Genomic DNA, 16,569 nt, shown 5'->3' on the forward strand with positions numbered 1-16,569 from the left:
TCTTTGTCCATGGACCCTGGAAATAGATCTGGTTGACTTGTTACTTTTTTCTATCCAAGCATTTTAAAGAAAGTTATCTACAATATTGTGGTGTTCTTGTGTTGGGCTGCAAAGCAGTATCAGAATTGAAAGTGACCCTAAGTAGATCTGGCAAAAATAGATCGTCAAAGGTTGTGGTACATGTCACTTATCACATGGTTCTGCAATTTATTGTATGGATATCACTACTACGTACATAGTTTAGATATATCTGGACACAACTGATATCAAGTAAACTGGTATGTACAATTGTGTCAGCATAGAACTCCCTGTATAGGGTATCTGCCTTTAGTGTTTACAATATACAGTGCCACTTAGTTACAGTAGAACAAAAGATATTACAGCATTATTTAGCATATTTATGAAATGAGTATAATAGGCTACAATATTTCTGTGTAACCAGGATATAGAAATGAATTAGATGTGTGTCCCATAATGATTGACAACAGTGATTTCTTACTAGTATTTTGAAGAAAAAAATTAAGATCTGACCCCTTCATATGATTTCATCCAAGCCAGCAAACATTTACTGTGGTCTGGGCATGCAGCGAGCAGAAACACATTGCAAATTTTAGTATGTTGAGGATCATTAACTTGATTGTGTCAATTTGTTAAAGTGCCAAGTAATGATTTTACAGGTAATTAGACTTTAACAGGCAGAAACTAATTTATGTCCTTCTTGTTTTTATGATGTATGTAATGATAGTACATCTATCACACAAGCTGTTGTTTTTAGGTACACAAAATGTCTTAATATCCTAAAGCAAATGAAATATTACATGTCAGGAACTGATCAGTGACTGTATAAAACACATTAGTGCCTTTTCTTCTTTTAGCTGCTCTTAATCGAAGCTCATTCATCATGTCATGGAAAGATGGAATGTTTCAGGTTATTTTTGCTGCTCGGAGAAATGGCAGTGAACCTTTAAGGTCAGGAGGACAAGACAATAGCTTCAGGTTATTACAATTGTTTTTCTAATAGTTGAGGCTCAAGATGCCCCAATGGATTGTGAGATTTTTTTTTTTCCTGACTACCTGAGAACAGCAGCAAAACATCCACTTTAATTTGCAAGTAGGAGAGCCCTTACAGCTTTCATAACAATTATCACCACTTATAGTGTTGGGAAAACCAGTTGAGGATTGAAGCTCGTATAAGAGAGCCTGAACCTCTGAAGACTGGAAATAGTCTAGAAATCTTGCAAGTTCTCCATAATTCCTGATCCTGGCTACATGGAAAATTCTGCAAGAAAAGGTTTCCTTGCAACATTCTCCAGAGCAGGGAATGCCATGTTATGTAACAAAAATTATGGTTTGTGTTTGCTTTCGCAAAGTATTAACTACACTCCTTTAAAACTTCAAAAAAAGTTTGCATTCAGTTGGTTCTAAATTTGTTCTGGTTATTGTTTACATCAGCTTGGTCATCCTTGACTTCAACACCAGTCACCAATATGCTCTGGGGATCAGAAACTTTTCCTTCCCCAAATTAGGATTTATTTTTTAAACTCGAGGTTAATTAAAGGTGGTTCAATGAGTCTGTCTGTTACTCAGCTGTGTTACCAGTTCTTTTCTGGAGGGCCGAGAGGGAGTAAAGAACATGGATGGTCCATAAATTTCTCATTTACTTAAATAATATCTGCTTTGTGTCATGTTTAATGGCTGACAAGTTTGCTGTCAATCAGCCCTGTTGTGAGATGATTTGATTGCCAATAAAGTCTCAAAGCTGTAGTCTAATGCAGCTTGTTGGCTGACACTTCCTGAGCATGGTGTTTACTTCAATAGAGTCTTACCTGTAATTATAGTGTCACTATTCAGGATGTTGTAGTTAAAGCTCTGTCAACATTTCCATTACAAACACTATTTTCAGGGATGTAAACTGAGTAACAACTTGTTCAAGGCTGAAAATGTGGCACACAGTTAAAGAATGTGATCCTCTCATCTTCAAAGGTGGAGGGGGTAGGTGTGGTCTGGTCAAATAGTAAGTAAGAAAGGAGTAATGGCTCTTTTTAAGGGTTCCCCCCCTCTTTTGGGTTGGAAGGATGGCAGAAAGGATGAAGGGGACAGCATCACCTGAGCAGGGAGTTGTCCAGAGGGGCTCAGGTATGCCATTGGTGTCCTGCACAGCAGGTAGAGTCCTTGTTCTGCTAGACTGAACCCTCTGTGATTCCTATATCGGCAGCTGATTGCTGGCACCTCCTAGAGGCAGGTGTCCAATGCAGTTACTCATTCCACAGGGTTCCAGCTCCCTGGTAAACCGAACTGGAAGTGGATGTAGGTGGAAGGCATCCCCTAAAGAAACTGGGGAAAGGGGCTGAGGCTCCTAACATCAGGTACATTGAGGAGACAGCCCCCTTTCCTCAGCCCCTGAACCCACATGCATGAGAGGAGGTGGTCGGGGTCCCAGCAATGGGCTTGAAACAAATTTAGAGGGCAGAGGTCTGATGGCAACTCTCCCCAAATAGGTGGACAAGTTTGCCGAAGGAATGTTGATGTACAAGTTATTGCTGGATAATTCCCAGGTGATCTAAGTTAGTAAAACACTTTTGTGGCCTAATTAAACCACATCCTTCACATCTTGTGTTTCTTCCTGCATGTGTGGGACCATTTCAGGAAATTGTTTGGACTACTGGCATCTCCCATGCTACAAAGTAGATGGCCCTCTCTTCCTCACGTATTTTCAGGCACCTTAAGACCATATGTCTGTCCAAATGAATTTGCAAAAGTTTAGGTTTAGCAGACTCTAACATCAGTGATTTAGGTGAGTTTGGACTTTGGTTTGGATTATTTTGTTTTGCATTTAAGAAAATCCTACATAACTTTTGAAAGAAATATTCAGATGCAAGTTTCTATCTACTTCACTTGTAGTAGAGTGTGCCAACAGCTTATTATATGGGCCTGATCCTTCTAGCCTCATCCCCACTACTGACTCAGAACTCACGTTCATTGACATTACTGACTCAGACTGGTACATTGTTCTTGTGCTTCTTAGGCGTTTCCATCAGTTTCAGCAGAATGTAAAGCATAGCCAAAGCTAGTTTTCTAACCCTTATGGTTACCAAGGATGATAAACTGAAGCCCAGTCTACTCACAAAATTGCACCAGTTTAATTAAAGGTGTATTTTTAACTGATTTGGTTAAATGTCATGTGGCCGCTCTTAAATCAACTGAAATATGGCTTACATTCATTTAACTTAGTCCAATTGTTAACCAACTAAAGCTAAGTGATATGACATTTTTAACCAGATTTAGGAGTGTTTACGTAGGGCTTTAAGTGATTTATAAACCAAATAGGGACGGATTTAAACATTTGTTAATGTTAGACATCCTTAAGTGTTTTACTAGATTGGGGGCCTTAAGTAACTTGGTATCTCTAGATACATGAAGGATGACAATAATATTTCCTTTGAAAATACATTATTTCATCTGATTACTCCTTGGCCTTACTAGTGAACAGGAAGTAAATTATGATTTCTGATTAATTTCACAGTGGGGAAAGGTTACTGGTTACATGAATACATTTTAAGTGATTGTCTCATGGCCAAAATTTTCAGATGTGAGTGCTTAAAGTTGCATGCCTAAACCCATTTTCAGTCCTGATCCTTCAAAGACTATGTGCGCACAAAGTTAAGCAAGTGCATAAATCATTGCAGGATTGGGGCTGATGGGACCAGAATAAGTGGCAGGATTTTGAAGTAGTGAGCACCCTACATGCCCACAGAAATAAATGTTATAATTTAAAATAGATTAGTACAAAACTGAAACACTTAACCACCTAGTGTAATAAATTAGGTATTATCATACTTTTAAGCACCAATCAGCACTAAAAATCAAAACCTAACTGAGTCCTGGGTGAAAATTCTATTTAAATTGCTGAAACGAGTTTGGTTACAGTACCTAGGTTGGATGGAAGTCAATGGGAGCTGGGTGTGTTAATCGCATCAAATTAGGATACTTATTTTGGTTCATAAATATTTATTTAGGCACCTAAATTTAAAACTTCTGTCTCATGATTAATTGAACCAATATAGTTGCCCACTAGTCTGAACCACTGAATGCAGGTTATTTAATTACTTGCTATCCATAACAGAATTGAAATCATATGCAATTGTCATTCGGAGTCTCCTACAGGTATTTGTCTGGGGGTGCCTGAGGCATAAATTTCACACAGATTTTCACACAGTATTTTTATACTTAAATACTCTGAGAATACAGAGGAAAATTTTTCCCTAAGTAGGCAAATTCATGTCACTTTGATAGTGTCCTCTCTGTATGTCACCTGGGATGTTATCAAACCAAAAATAATGTTATGACATTACTTTGTGTGATCACACATGAGATTATACCTTTTTGTACCACTGGTTAGTATGGTAAAGACTATGTAAATATGATCGTTCAATCCCAGGATGAAGTCATAAATGGGACAGCCTCAGCCACGCTTTTTGTGTAGCTGTCAGGAAGTCTGATTTGAAATCCACTAACATCAGCATAGACCACAACTACAATTCCCATAACTCAAGAGAAATGCAGTTTTAATGTTGATCTGACTCAGAATGAAGCATTTAGGTCAATTTAAAAATGCCGAATGAAACATTTCAGTTTCAGAAATGCTGAAATGTTTCATTTTGACTTAAAATGTTGTTTGTTTGTTTGTTTGTTTGTTTGTTTCTAAAAAAAAATTTTCAGAATTTCCAGTGTGCAAAATTTTTTCACATCATGTTTTTGTTTTGGGACTAAAACAAATGTTGACATGTTGGAATTTCCTGTGAGACAGAAATTTTTACTTTTGCTCAGCTCTATTTCCTATGTATCACATGCTTTTTACATGGTGTTAACAATTCTGCATCCATGGCATCACAGAATTAGAACCTATACTGACTATATGCCAGGGCCTGATTTATCCTAAATCTGCTTTAAAGATTCAGCTCCAAGATTTAGTTTTGTTAATTCACGTAACTTTAGGTAAGCTAGCTATTTGTGCATTTTGCTTTTTCAAGGTAATGGAAAGGATTTCTAAAGAGTCCAAAATGCAGAAAGGTTCTCAAATTAGACTTGATGGCTTTGCAAGTTTTGAGATGGTCTTTTTTTTTTATTTTGTGGGGGGGAGGGCGCTCATTGCTGGTACCTTGGTATTGTACTCAAAATCTATAACAGTTTTGCAATTTCAATTACCACTTTTGAAAGTTTGCTATTCATCTGCTGTTAATCACTGAGGTCTTTGATATCCATCAGCTGGCTGACAGTGTCAGAGCAAGTTGCTTTTGTCATAAAGTGTGTGGCAACCTGTTGCTGTCATAGTAAACATGTTTTCTGAAATAAGACTAATTCTCAGTTGTGTGTGCACATATTCCTTCATCCTAAATTATAAAGATTGTTTTTTTAATTGACTAAAGTATTTTCAGTACACTGTTATTAGTCTATTCTAAATATTTTTGTGTCCTTAAAGGGATATTAACAGTATCCCACTGCATACTGAGGTTATCTTAACTATCAGGTATAATTCCTGCTTACTTCTTCACTGATAACAGCAGGACAACATTCCCTGTGTGACTTCTCTACTCTTGTTAAATACACTTGTTTAACATGCGTTGATCTGTGCATTTGTATATGTTATGATTTCACAAATTAAAAGAGTTAATCTAGAATGTAACCTACAAAACATGGACTACAGACAATAGTATACATAAAATATCTCAAGTTACTAATACCTAAAAATATTTATAAATAATAAACATAAAAATATTTAAAAGCAAATAGAAGGAAGTACTTAACACAACGCACAGTCAACCTGGAACACTTTGCCGGGGATGTTGTGAACACCAAAAGTATAACTAGGTTCAGAAAAGAACTAGATAAGTTCATGGAGGATAGGTTCATCAGAGGTTATTAACCAAGATGATCAGAGATGCAACCCCATGATCTGGGCATCCCTAAGTCTCTGACTGCCAGAAATTGGAACTGGACATCAGGGGATGGATCACTCAGTAATTGGCCTGTTCTGTTTATTCCCTCTGAGGCTCCTGGCACTGGCCACTGTAAGAAGACAGGATACTGGTCTAGGTGGACCCATTGGTCTGATCCAGTATGGTCATTCTTATGTACACAGCTCAGTCTTAAGGTTATATGACAGTTTCTACTAGAAGTCTGGTTTGAACCACATCTAACTTTCACAGAAAAGCTCATTTCAGCCTTCACATGCTTAGTTTTAGGTTTGGGGTTATTTGTTTTGTGTGGTTTTTTTGGAAAGCTTGAGGCTATTCAGAGATGCCACATTCCAGCTCTGAGACTCAGAAAAATAAATGTGGACTTGGGCTCTGAGACACTCTGCCCTGGGTTTTAAAACACAGTGTAGACATACCCTTAATGTTCTAGTTTATATAATTTCAGCCTTGCTAGCTCTTTGGCAGGATAACCAACGTAAGAGGAATGATGTAATGAAACTGTGTGTTAGGGTTTGTCAACTCGGGGAAGTTATACTGGTATAAGATAGCACATGAATTTAAAATTCTATAGTTATATCAGTATAACTCCCAAAGAGGGCTTGCTTATAAAAGCACCTTTTCCAAGTTAGCTTATGTTATTTTTGAAGCAGTTTAAAATAAACCCAAAAAGCCAATCTTACTCCAGAATAAGTGTGTCCACACAGGGAATTAGACTAATATAATTATAACAGGTTTCCAGTTATATCAGTATAGTTAGTTTCCCTTGTTGAAAAGCCTTTATCGTCAGAGCTGTGAGAATTGCACTAATGCCAAAAAAATATTTTAACCACTTTTGGTAACACCTCTTTGTACAATATATGACTCTTCTAATGTTTTTCCTGTTTTTCACAAATATGACAGTTTTTTAAATGCTGCTTCCACCAGGAAACCAGGAAACATTTGTTGTACATATGGCAAATTTTCCAATTAGGACAAATGTGCAAAGAGATGCAATTTGCTGTAAGGTAGAATCTCACTGTTCTGACTGCTAGAAAACTGTTTTCATTACATAAAAGTTGTCCTTTTCCAATGGACATAAAAATAGTTGTTTTTTTTAGGCAAAAACTTTTGGACCTAAAATTAATATTTTTGCTTAGGCCTAATTCTGAGAACTTTTTATTTGGGTAAAATCTTTTTGTTTACAGACATTCCACACTCCAGCCACTCATTGCTCAAATATGGTTTTAAAATCCTTTATATGCCAGGGAACTCATTTTATTAAACTGGCAATAGTTCTGCTTGTAACAAGCAGTTTCTCTTCCATAATCTTATGCTGTCTAACTCAATGTGATTTCCCTTTTATTGTTCTGTAACGATTGTGTTTATAGTAATGGCCATGTCTGATTAATTTATTTCATACATCAGCATCAGTTACACCCATACACACAACTACCAGACACTAACTAGACCTCTTGTTCTTCCCAATATATTTACAAGTACTATAGTATCCTTATAGCAAGGTGCCTGGGATTTGGCCCATATTGTGTAATTTTATCCAATTATGGTCTTTCTACTCAATTCAATGTGACTCTTTCCATTGACTTCAGAGGGCATTAGATTGGGCTCGTAATGATAGAATATGTATATAAAGGAATGAAGTAATCCAATTAAACTCCACTATCTTGTATGCTTTTATTAGTGATAGCTAATGACATGACTGTATGAGCCTTAATGCAAAGAAATCTTAATTATTAAAATCTAATGAAGGTGAATCTTTTTGCAAATTTCAATCTGAGAACAAATCCTTTAAGCTTTTATAATCCAGGAACGGTTTCAAAATCATCACAGAAAATGACGAAAAAATGTTAAGTTCTTGAGGGGGGAAAACATTCTTCAATGGTCAACTGATGTAAAAGTAAAAATAGAATGAAAATCAGTATCTATACTCATGAATTGTCTGAGAACCAGAGGCCTATTCTGTTAAGGTAAACATGAAAACTCTCACTAACTTGAAAAGTAATTTATTCAGGCAAAAATTTAAGTGGGCTTTTTATTTCTTCATTTGACCACAGAATTTATAAAATGCTATAAATAATCTGAGGGGGGGTTGTGTCAATAAAATACTAATTTTAGTCATAGTTCAGGGCAACTGCATGTGTATTTCCCCCTTTATAGTTCACCAAGGACACCCACTCTCAGGCTTCTGGCTCCCCAGCCATCAGTCACCTTTCCTAGGTTAAGACGTGCATCTCTTTCCCTCCTGACCAGAGTATTTCCAGGCTACTGCCTACACTGTGAATTCCCCAGGAATTCAGACTGCCTCTGCAGGCCTGCTTCACTTTCTCCTCAGAGGCTATAAACAATGTAATAGCCCAGGCTTAACGTTACACACAGCTTTTTTTCTAAGCAAGCACATTTATTCTTAAGGTAAAAGCATTATAGAGAAAACATTTAAAGCCATAGAAGAACCTGCCCACATGCTAATAAGATTATCAGAGATCACCCTCCATCTCCATAAGGCTTCTGGTCATTTAGTCCTTCCAACCCTTCCTTAAGGATTAATGTCCTCCCTTTAGACAGAAGGATGCTGTCCATTTGCTGAATCAGAAAGAGAGCCCTAAGTCCACTCAGGCTATTTATCCAAAAGTCCTTTCTTTTGGCCTTTGGAGAATCCAGTTTGAACTACTATCAGTGAGCCTCCCCAGGAGGTTACCTGAGTGAATTTGCCTCATCACCCTCCACATTTCTTAGCTCCTGGAGGGTTATGGTTACCATCACCCATGGAATTACATGCAATTCCTGGCCCACAGTGATATGTAAACTTAATACAGTAAGATCTCCCAAATGTATTGCAGGAAATTGCCAGCTCTGTCACACTGATGTCCTCTCTTGAATGTTTGTCCTTTGCATTAACAGTGGACTATTGTTGAATCATGACCTCCCTCACTATTACAAATCTGACTTATTTTCTCCTTCAATATTCTTTTCTGCTAGTTACAAATTGCTGTGTGTTCTAGGAATGGTGGGATTCTTGGCCCTGAGATTTTAATCAGTCTTGCCTCCTTTCTCTGACCACATCATTCACTCATTACACACTTCTAGCTCACTCTTAATGCTGCTTCTTTTTAAATGTTCTTTATTTACTGGAGAAGGAAAATTGTCCAGATTCTTTTCGGAATAGGCATTTTAGTAATTAGGTAATGGTATAGATTTATTGTGTTAGAGTTACTTTGAATTGTCACTGATCATATTGATTTGATATAAAGTTTAATTAACTAACCAAGAAGGCCCTGCATTAGGAATCCATAGTTTCATAGTGGTACCAAAATTACTTCCCCTACATGGTATAAAATAATTTTCTCTCCCTTTTTTGTGCTAAGATTTTGACTTGTTACTCCTTCCTGCATTTTAACATCTACTGTTAAGTTCGTTCATTTAAACACTTGCAAACAGTATCATATAAACTTTTTTTTTCTTTCTGTAACATATTCGCATTAATATTTGTATTGTGGTAGCACCTGTTGGCACAAATCATGGATCAAAGCCCTATCCTACTGCACTAACACAGAAAGATGATCCCTCAGCTGAAGAACTTACTGTCCAAGTCAAGTAAACATCTTTAGTTTTAATAATAAAATCTTAGAATAAGTCCCAACTCTGTACTTTAGTTTATGCAACACAAATTCATAATAAATGTGTTTTTGTCTACTGTAATGTTTTCACAACATCCTCCTAGAGTTACAAACAACACATGTAGTGTAAATATTGTAGAAAAAATGATGTTTCTAATGTGAAAGTAAATTGCTGGATAACTGGCAGCGTTACTGACTTAAGTGGCTACAGAAAAAATGTCCATGTTACCTATTTTTAATGGGTTTTATTTTGTTTTACGGGATGTTGTATTGCAGATGATTGTAGTAGTCAGGGCTGCAGAGGTGCTAATTTCTCACTTTACCTTAAATGGTCTCCTTCAATATGTTTCCTCATTTGCCAAACAATCTGTCCCACCTTGTAGTTAGCTGTGACACTTTGATTACTTTTTCCAGACCTGAAGAGCTCTGTGTAGATTGAAAGCTTGTGTCCAATAAAAGATATTAGCTCACCATCTTGTCTTTTACAAAGTTCAACCATTTTGACTGGGTTGGTTTGTTTGTTTGTTTTTACAATTTTCAGCAACTTTCTCTATGTAATAATGGGGAATCTGCAAGAAACTGCCATGTCTTTAAAAAGGTGCCTACAATATATGTTTCAATCTTATCTTAACTGAAATTTTTTACCTTTCTCTGTAGTTGGTGGCCTATTGTATCTGAAATGGTCTTGTCCGCTTTACATACCCAATTCCAAACTGATTGGCACTCTTGTTAACATCTTAAGGTCATGAAGCTATTGTTAAATCAGTCAGTTGCTCAATCTGACTGAACTAAAATTTTCACAGCAAAAGGTGATCTATTTGGTTCAGGATGAAAGCACGTTATGGTGAGACTGCTTGCACTCCTGCTGCCTGTGAGGCACCAGTTCTGTGGATACAGGATTTTAGGACCAAATCCTCAGCTGGTGTAAATGGGTGTAGTTCCATTTTAGTCAATGGAGCTGCACCAATGTATACTCACTTGAGGTCTGGCCATTTGATGTATGAGCAGTAAATCCAATTATTTTGAGCCAATTTACACATCCATTCTTAATCCTTGAGAGAGCTCTAATTGACTGGTTTTGCAGGTAGAGACCTGAGGCCCCATTAGACCTGGCACTGTAGAAATACAAACTGGGACACTCTATCTGCTGTGAAAACTGTTTTTATAAGGTTTTTCCCGTTAGAGCACAACTTCCTCTTCTCTCATTGCTGCTGGATGGCAGGCAGACATCTTGCCATCCAGATGACTTCTGGAGGAGGGTAGAAATGGAAGAATGTTGGTTCACAGGGATGGGCTGGAGGAAACAGCAGGCCAGATGCAGAGATGATGGGAGCAGGTAGGAGTAGTACCAGGGGCTGGACACTTAGCGTTGAGTGGTTCAGAAATTTTACAAGAAGCATGTATCAATGTCCTGCCCTCAGAGGAGGCTAGAACTGGTGGTGAGTCTGTGAGAGAGAGAGAGAGAGAGAGAGAGAAATTATGTCCTAGTCCGAGAGACTTCCTGAGCAAGCAACTTCTCTAATTACGAGCTAACTGTGGTATGCACACAGAAAAAATTAGAATGCTGGGGAAGAAAGATGCAAGCAGGAGATGGCAGCTGAGGGTTTTTTGTGTGTGGGAGGGGGAAGAGTGATGGTGGAAGAAAGATGGCTTCTGCAGAGGCTGCTTTAGCAGTTTAATTTTTCAGCTATTTCCACAGCTATGAAATTGCAGAATTCACAGAGCTCTGAGATTCAGAAAAAGGTACATCTGCCTATGAGTGCAACAGATTTTATCCATAATAAAAATGTAAATTAAGAAAACCACAATATTCAACCTAGTTCTAAAGAAGCCAATGCTTAGTTGCTACATGAAAACATGCAAATCTGCACACAGCAGCAACAAATATACTGACGAAGAAACAAAAATTAACTCATTCTACCTGTGCTCATTAGGTCTCAAAGTAAGTGAGGAATCATTGTGCTGGAAGAGTTCTCTGAATTGACACCAATTACTTTATAGCAGTATGGTCTTTCTTTTATAAGGGCACACACCTCCTAACATTGATGTAAATCAGGGGTCGGCAACCTTTCAGAAGTGGTGTGCCGAGTCTTCATTTATTCACTTTAATTTAAGGTTTCGCATGCCAGTAATACATTTTAACATTTTTAGAAGATCTTTCTATAAGTCTATAATATATAACTAAACTATTGTTGAATGTAAAGTAAATAAGGTTTTTAAAATGTTTAAGAAACTTCATTTAAAATTAAATTAAAATGCAGAGCCCTCAGGACCAGTGGCCAGAACCCGGGCAGTGTGAGTGCCACTGAAAATCAGCTCGCGTACCACCTTCGGCACACGTGCCATAGGTTGCCTACCCCTGATGTAAAGGTAAAATGCACTCACTGTAACAAAGGTGTAACCATTCTGACCATCTGACAATCATGGGAGTTTTAGACAAGGTGAGGCTAATGGTCGGTGTTTATTACAAAGCAAAAGCAAACGTGGTTGTAAATGCTATCTAAGAAACAGATTATAATCAGAAGGGATGGCTCTCCCCCTTTAGAAGCAGAGTGGACTGAATTAGAGCCACTGCAGGGTAACGTCTGGTGTTATAAGAGAGGTAGCTGCGCTGAAATATGAGACACTGTCGGCATCCAAGTCATAGGCAATCTGGCCTAGTGGATGCTCCTGCCTGTCAGTTAGAACTGAATCCAAATGGGACAGGTCCAGAAGTAAAGAAAAAGGGTCATGGCTGGGAGACCGAAACCACAGCCCAAGTCAAAGAGTTAACTGGATTTGCAGTCTGAAGGTGGAGCCAACAATCTGAGCCAGAGGTCAGAATCAGGAAGTAGTTGGGGGCGGGAGCAAGACTAGAGGCAGGGGACAAGATCAAGTGTAGTTGAAGCTTAGTAATGCACTGAGCAGCCACTAGACTCCGACGGCTACTGAGCTTAAGTATCAGCCTGCTGACTCCTTCCGCCAGTCAGGTGATGCAGTCAGACAGTTTCTATCAGGGCCATCTGTGCAGATTGGGTTTCCAGGAGACTGGCTCTTCTGCAGGCTAGGCCCTTGGGAGTATTCCCTTCCCCGTCAAGAGTGCCTGTTAGCAGCCATGGAACCTGGTTTCAGGAGGGGTCCTTTTGATGAAAGGCACTTAAGAGTTCTGGAGCCTGGACATTTTCTCAACTCCTATGGTCACTTTTCTGGTCCATAGCCATCTCAGTCTACCAGATAGGCAAGTATGCCTTGAATTCATTGGAAGTCTAGGATCTTCTGGACCTCATACTCCTCTTGGCCCTAGACATCTATGAGAGGTGATGGCGGAATGCAGCTTCTGGAAAAGGGATTCTACACGTATGGTTTCAGAAAGAACACATGGAAAACTGGGTGGATCTTTAAGGATTCTGGTGACTGGAGCCTAAATGCTACAGGGTTAATTTGTTCTGCAGTCTTAAATGGGCTTAGGTTCTGAGGGTCCAATTTGGCTGAGGGATGAGTGGATTTTCAGTTGCCATAAGGTATGCCTCTTTGCAGGCTTCCAGGTGTTCAGTAAGCTTTTGGTGGATCCTGTGAAGATGGGCAACAAGATCTTCTGTGGCAGGGACTTGGGAGTCTGGAAGTGTGGCCAAATGAAATTAAGGTTGGAAACTGTAGTTTGTGTAGAATGGGCTATGTTGTGTGGATGCATGGGTGGAGGAGTTGAACGCAAACTCTGTGTATGGCAGGAAGATAACCCAGTCATCCTGACAATAATTGAGCAAGCAGCGGAGGTATTGCTCGAGGACCTGGCTCGCTCAATCTCTGTCCATTGACCTGTGGGTGATAGGCCGCAGAGTTTACAGAGTTCACCCCAAAAACAGTAAATGAATGGCAAATCTCAGGCTGAGACTATTCCTGTCAGTAGCCATTCAGCCAATAAACATGATCTAGAAAAATGGGCTGTTTCCTGAGCGGTTGGGAAGAAGTGAATGAAAATAAAGTACTCCATCTCAATGAGGAGATTGATGGTGATGAGGATGACAGTACAATCCTGTGAGCACAATAGCTCTATAATCAAGACAAAAAGTGTCAAGAACCAGGATTGAGACAAGGTAGACAAAGAGAAGACCAAGTGGTTTGGTATGTGGACACTTGCTCCAACAGCACAAATCACATGAATTGATGTACCTCTTAACATCGATATTCAACCTTAGCCACCAGAAATTACATAACACTGAAGTGGCCACCTGTGACGGGTTGGACTCCCCCCTTGCGGGGTGCCACCTGATGTGCTAGGGTCCCACCAGCCTGAGCTCCCTCACCCTGTTCCGCTGTGCCAGGTCCTCAAGTCTTCTCCAGACTTTATAGACTCATAGACTCCAAGGTCAGAAGGGACCATTATGATCATCTAGTCTGACCTCCCACATGATGCGGGCCACAAAAACTGACCCACCCACTCCCGGAAGAATTCTCTCCCTTGACTCAGCTGTTGAAGTCCCTAAATCATGATTTAAAGACTTCAAATCGCTGAGAATCCTCCAGCAAGCGACCCCTGCCCCATGCTGCGGAGGAAGGGAAAAACCTCCAGGGCCTCTGCCAGTCCACCCTTGAGGAAAATTCCTTCCCGACCCCAAATTTGGCAATCAGCTGAACCCCGAGCATGCGGGCAAGATTCTCTAGCCAGACCCTCTGGAAAAAGTTCTCTGTAGTAACTTTTAATATCCCATCATTGACCATTGTCGCTAATTACCAGCGATGGCACGTTATTGACCTATTGACTAAAATCACTTTATCCCATCAAACCATCCCCTCCATAAACTTCTCAAGCTTCATCTTAAAGCCAGAGAGGTCTTTCGCCCACACTGTTTCCCTCAGGAAGCTGTTCCAAAACTTCACCCTTTTGATGGTTAGAAAGCTTTGTCCAATTTCAAGCCTAAACTTCCCGACAGCCAGTTTATATCCATTCGTTCTCGTGTCCACATTAGTACTGAGCTGAAATAATTCCTCTCCTTCCCTGGTATTTATCCCTCTGATATATTTAAAGAGAGCAATCATATCCCCCCTCAGCCTTCTTTTGGTTAAGGTAAACAAACCGAGCTCCTCGAGTCTCTTTTCATATGACAGATTTTCCATTCCTCGGATCATCCTAGTGGCCCTTCTCTGTACCCGTTCCAGTTTGATTTAATCCTTTTTAAACATGGGAGACCAGAACTGCACACAGTACTCCAAATGAGGTCTCACCAGTGCCTTGTATAACGGAACCAGCACCTCCTTATCCCTACTAGAAATACGTCGCCTAATGCATCCCAAGACCGCATTAGCTTTTTTCACGGTCACGTCACATTGCCGACTCATAGTCATCCTGTGATCAACCAGGACTCCGAGGTCCTTCTCCTCTTCCGTTACTTCCAACTGATGCGTCCCTAGCTTATAACTAAAATTCTTGTTATTTATCCCTAAATGCATAACCTTACACTTCTCACTATTAAATTTCACCCTATTACTATTACTCCAGTTTACAAGGTCATCCAAATCTCCCTGCAGGATATCCCAATCCTTCTCCGAATTGGCAATACCTCCCAACTTTGTGTCATCCGCAAACTTTATCAGCCTACTCCTACATTTGGTTCCGAGGTCAGTAATAAATAGATTAAATAAAATCGGACCCAAAACCGAACCTTGAGGAACTCCACTGGTAACCTCTCTCCAACCTGACAGTTCACCTTTTAGTACGACCCGCTGCAGTCTCCCCTTTAACCAGTTCTTTATCCACCTCTGGATTTTCATATCGATCCCCATCTTTTCCAATTTAACCAATAATTCCTCATGCGGTACCTTATCAAACGCTTTACTGAAATCGAGGTATATGAGATCCACCGCATTTCCTTTATCTAAATAATCTGTTACTTTCTCAAAGAAGGAGATCAGGTTGGTTTGGCATGATCTACCTTTTGTAAAACCGTGTTGTAATTTGTCCCAATTGGCATTGTCCTCAAGGTCCTTAACTACTTTCTCCTTCAAATTTTTTTTAAAGACCTTGCATATTACAGATGTTAAACTAACAGGCCTGTAGTTACCTGGGTCACCTTTTCTCTCCTTCTTGAATATAGGAACCACATTAGCTATTCTCCAGTCAAAAGGTACCACCCCCCGAGTTTACAGATTAATTAAAAATGATCGCTAAAGGGTTTGCAATTTCTCACGCCAGTTCCTTTAATATTCTCGGATGAAGATCATCCAGTCCTCCCGATTTAGTCCCATTAAGCTGTTCGAGTTTGTCTTCTACCTCGGATACGGTAATGTCAATCCGCACTCCTTTATTCCCATCCGTCTCGCTTCTACTATTCCTCAGACTTTCAGTAGCCTCATTAAATACCGATGCAAAATATTCATTTAGATATTGTGCCATGCCTAGATTATCCTTAATCTCCACTCCATCTACAGTCTTAAGCGGTCCCACTTCTTCTTTTTGTTTTCTTCCTATTTATATGGCTATAAAAGCTCTTGCTATTGGTTTTAATTCCCCTCGCAAGGTCCAACTCTACACGGCTTTTGGCTTCTCTCACTCCATCTCTACATGCTCTGACCTCAATAAGATAGGTTTCTTTGCTGATCCCTCCCATCTTCCACTCCCTGTACGCTTTCTGTTTTTTCTTAATGACTCCTCTGAGACGCTTGCTCATCCAGCTCGGTCTAAATCTCCTGCCTGCGAACAGTTTTCCCTTTCTTGGGATACAGGCCTCCGACAGCTCCTGCAACTTTAACTTGAAATAATCCCTGACGCCTTCTGCCTTTAGATCACTAAATATGTTAGTCCAATCCACTTCCCTAACTAGTCCCCTTAATTTATTAAAGTTAGCCCTTTTGAAATTGTAAACCTTAGTCTCCGATTTAATTCTGTTAATCTTTTAATTTAGTTTAAACTGAATTAGCTCATGATCACTCGAGCCAAGGTTGTCCCCTATAACCATTTCCTCAACGAGGTCCTCACTACTCACCAAAACCAAATCTAAAATAGCATC

Source organism: Chrysemys picta, chromosome 9 (assembly GCF_011386835.1).
Source record: "Chrysemys picta bellii isolate R12L10 chromosome 9, ASM1138683v2, whole genome shotgun sequence".
Classification (NCBI taxonomy): Eukaryota; Metazoa; Chordata; order Testudines; family Emydidae; genus Chrysemys; species Chrysemys picta.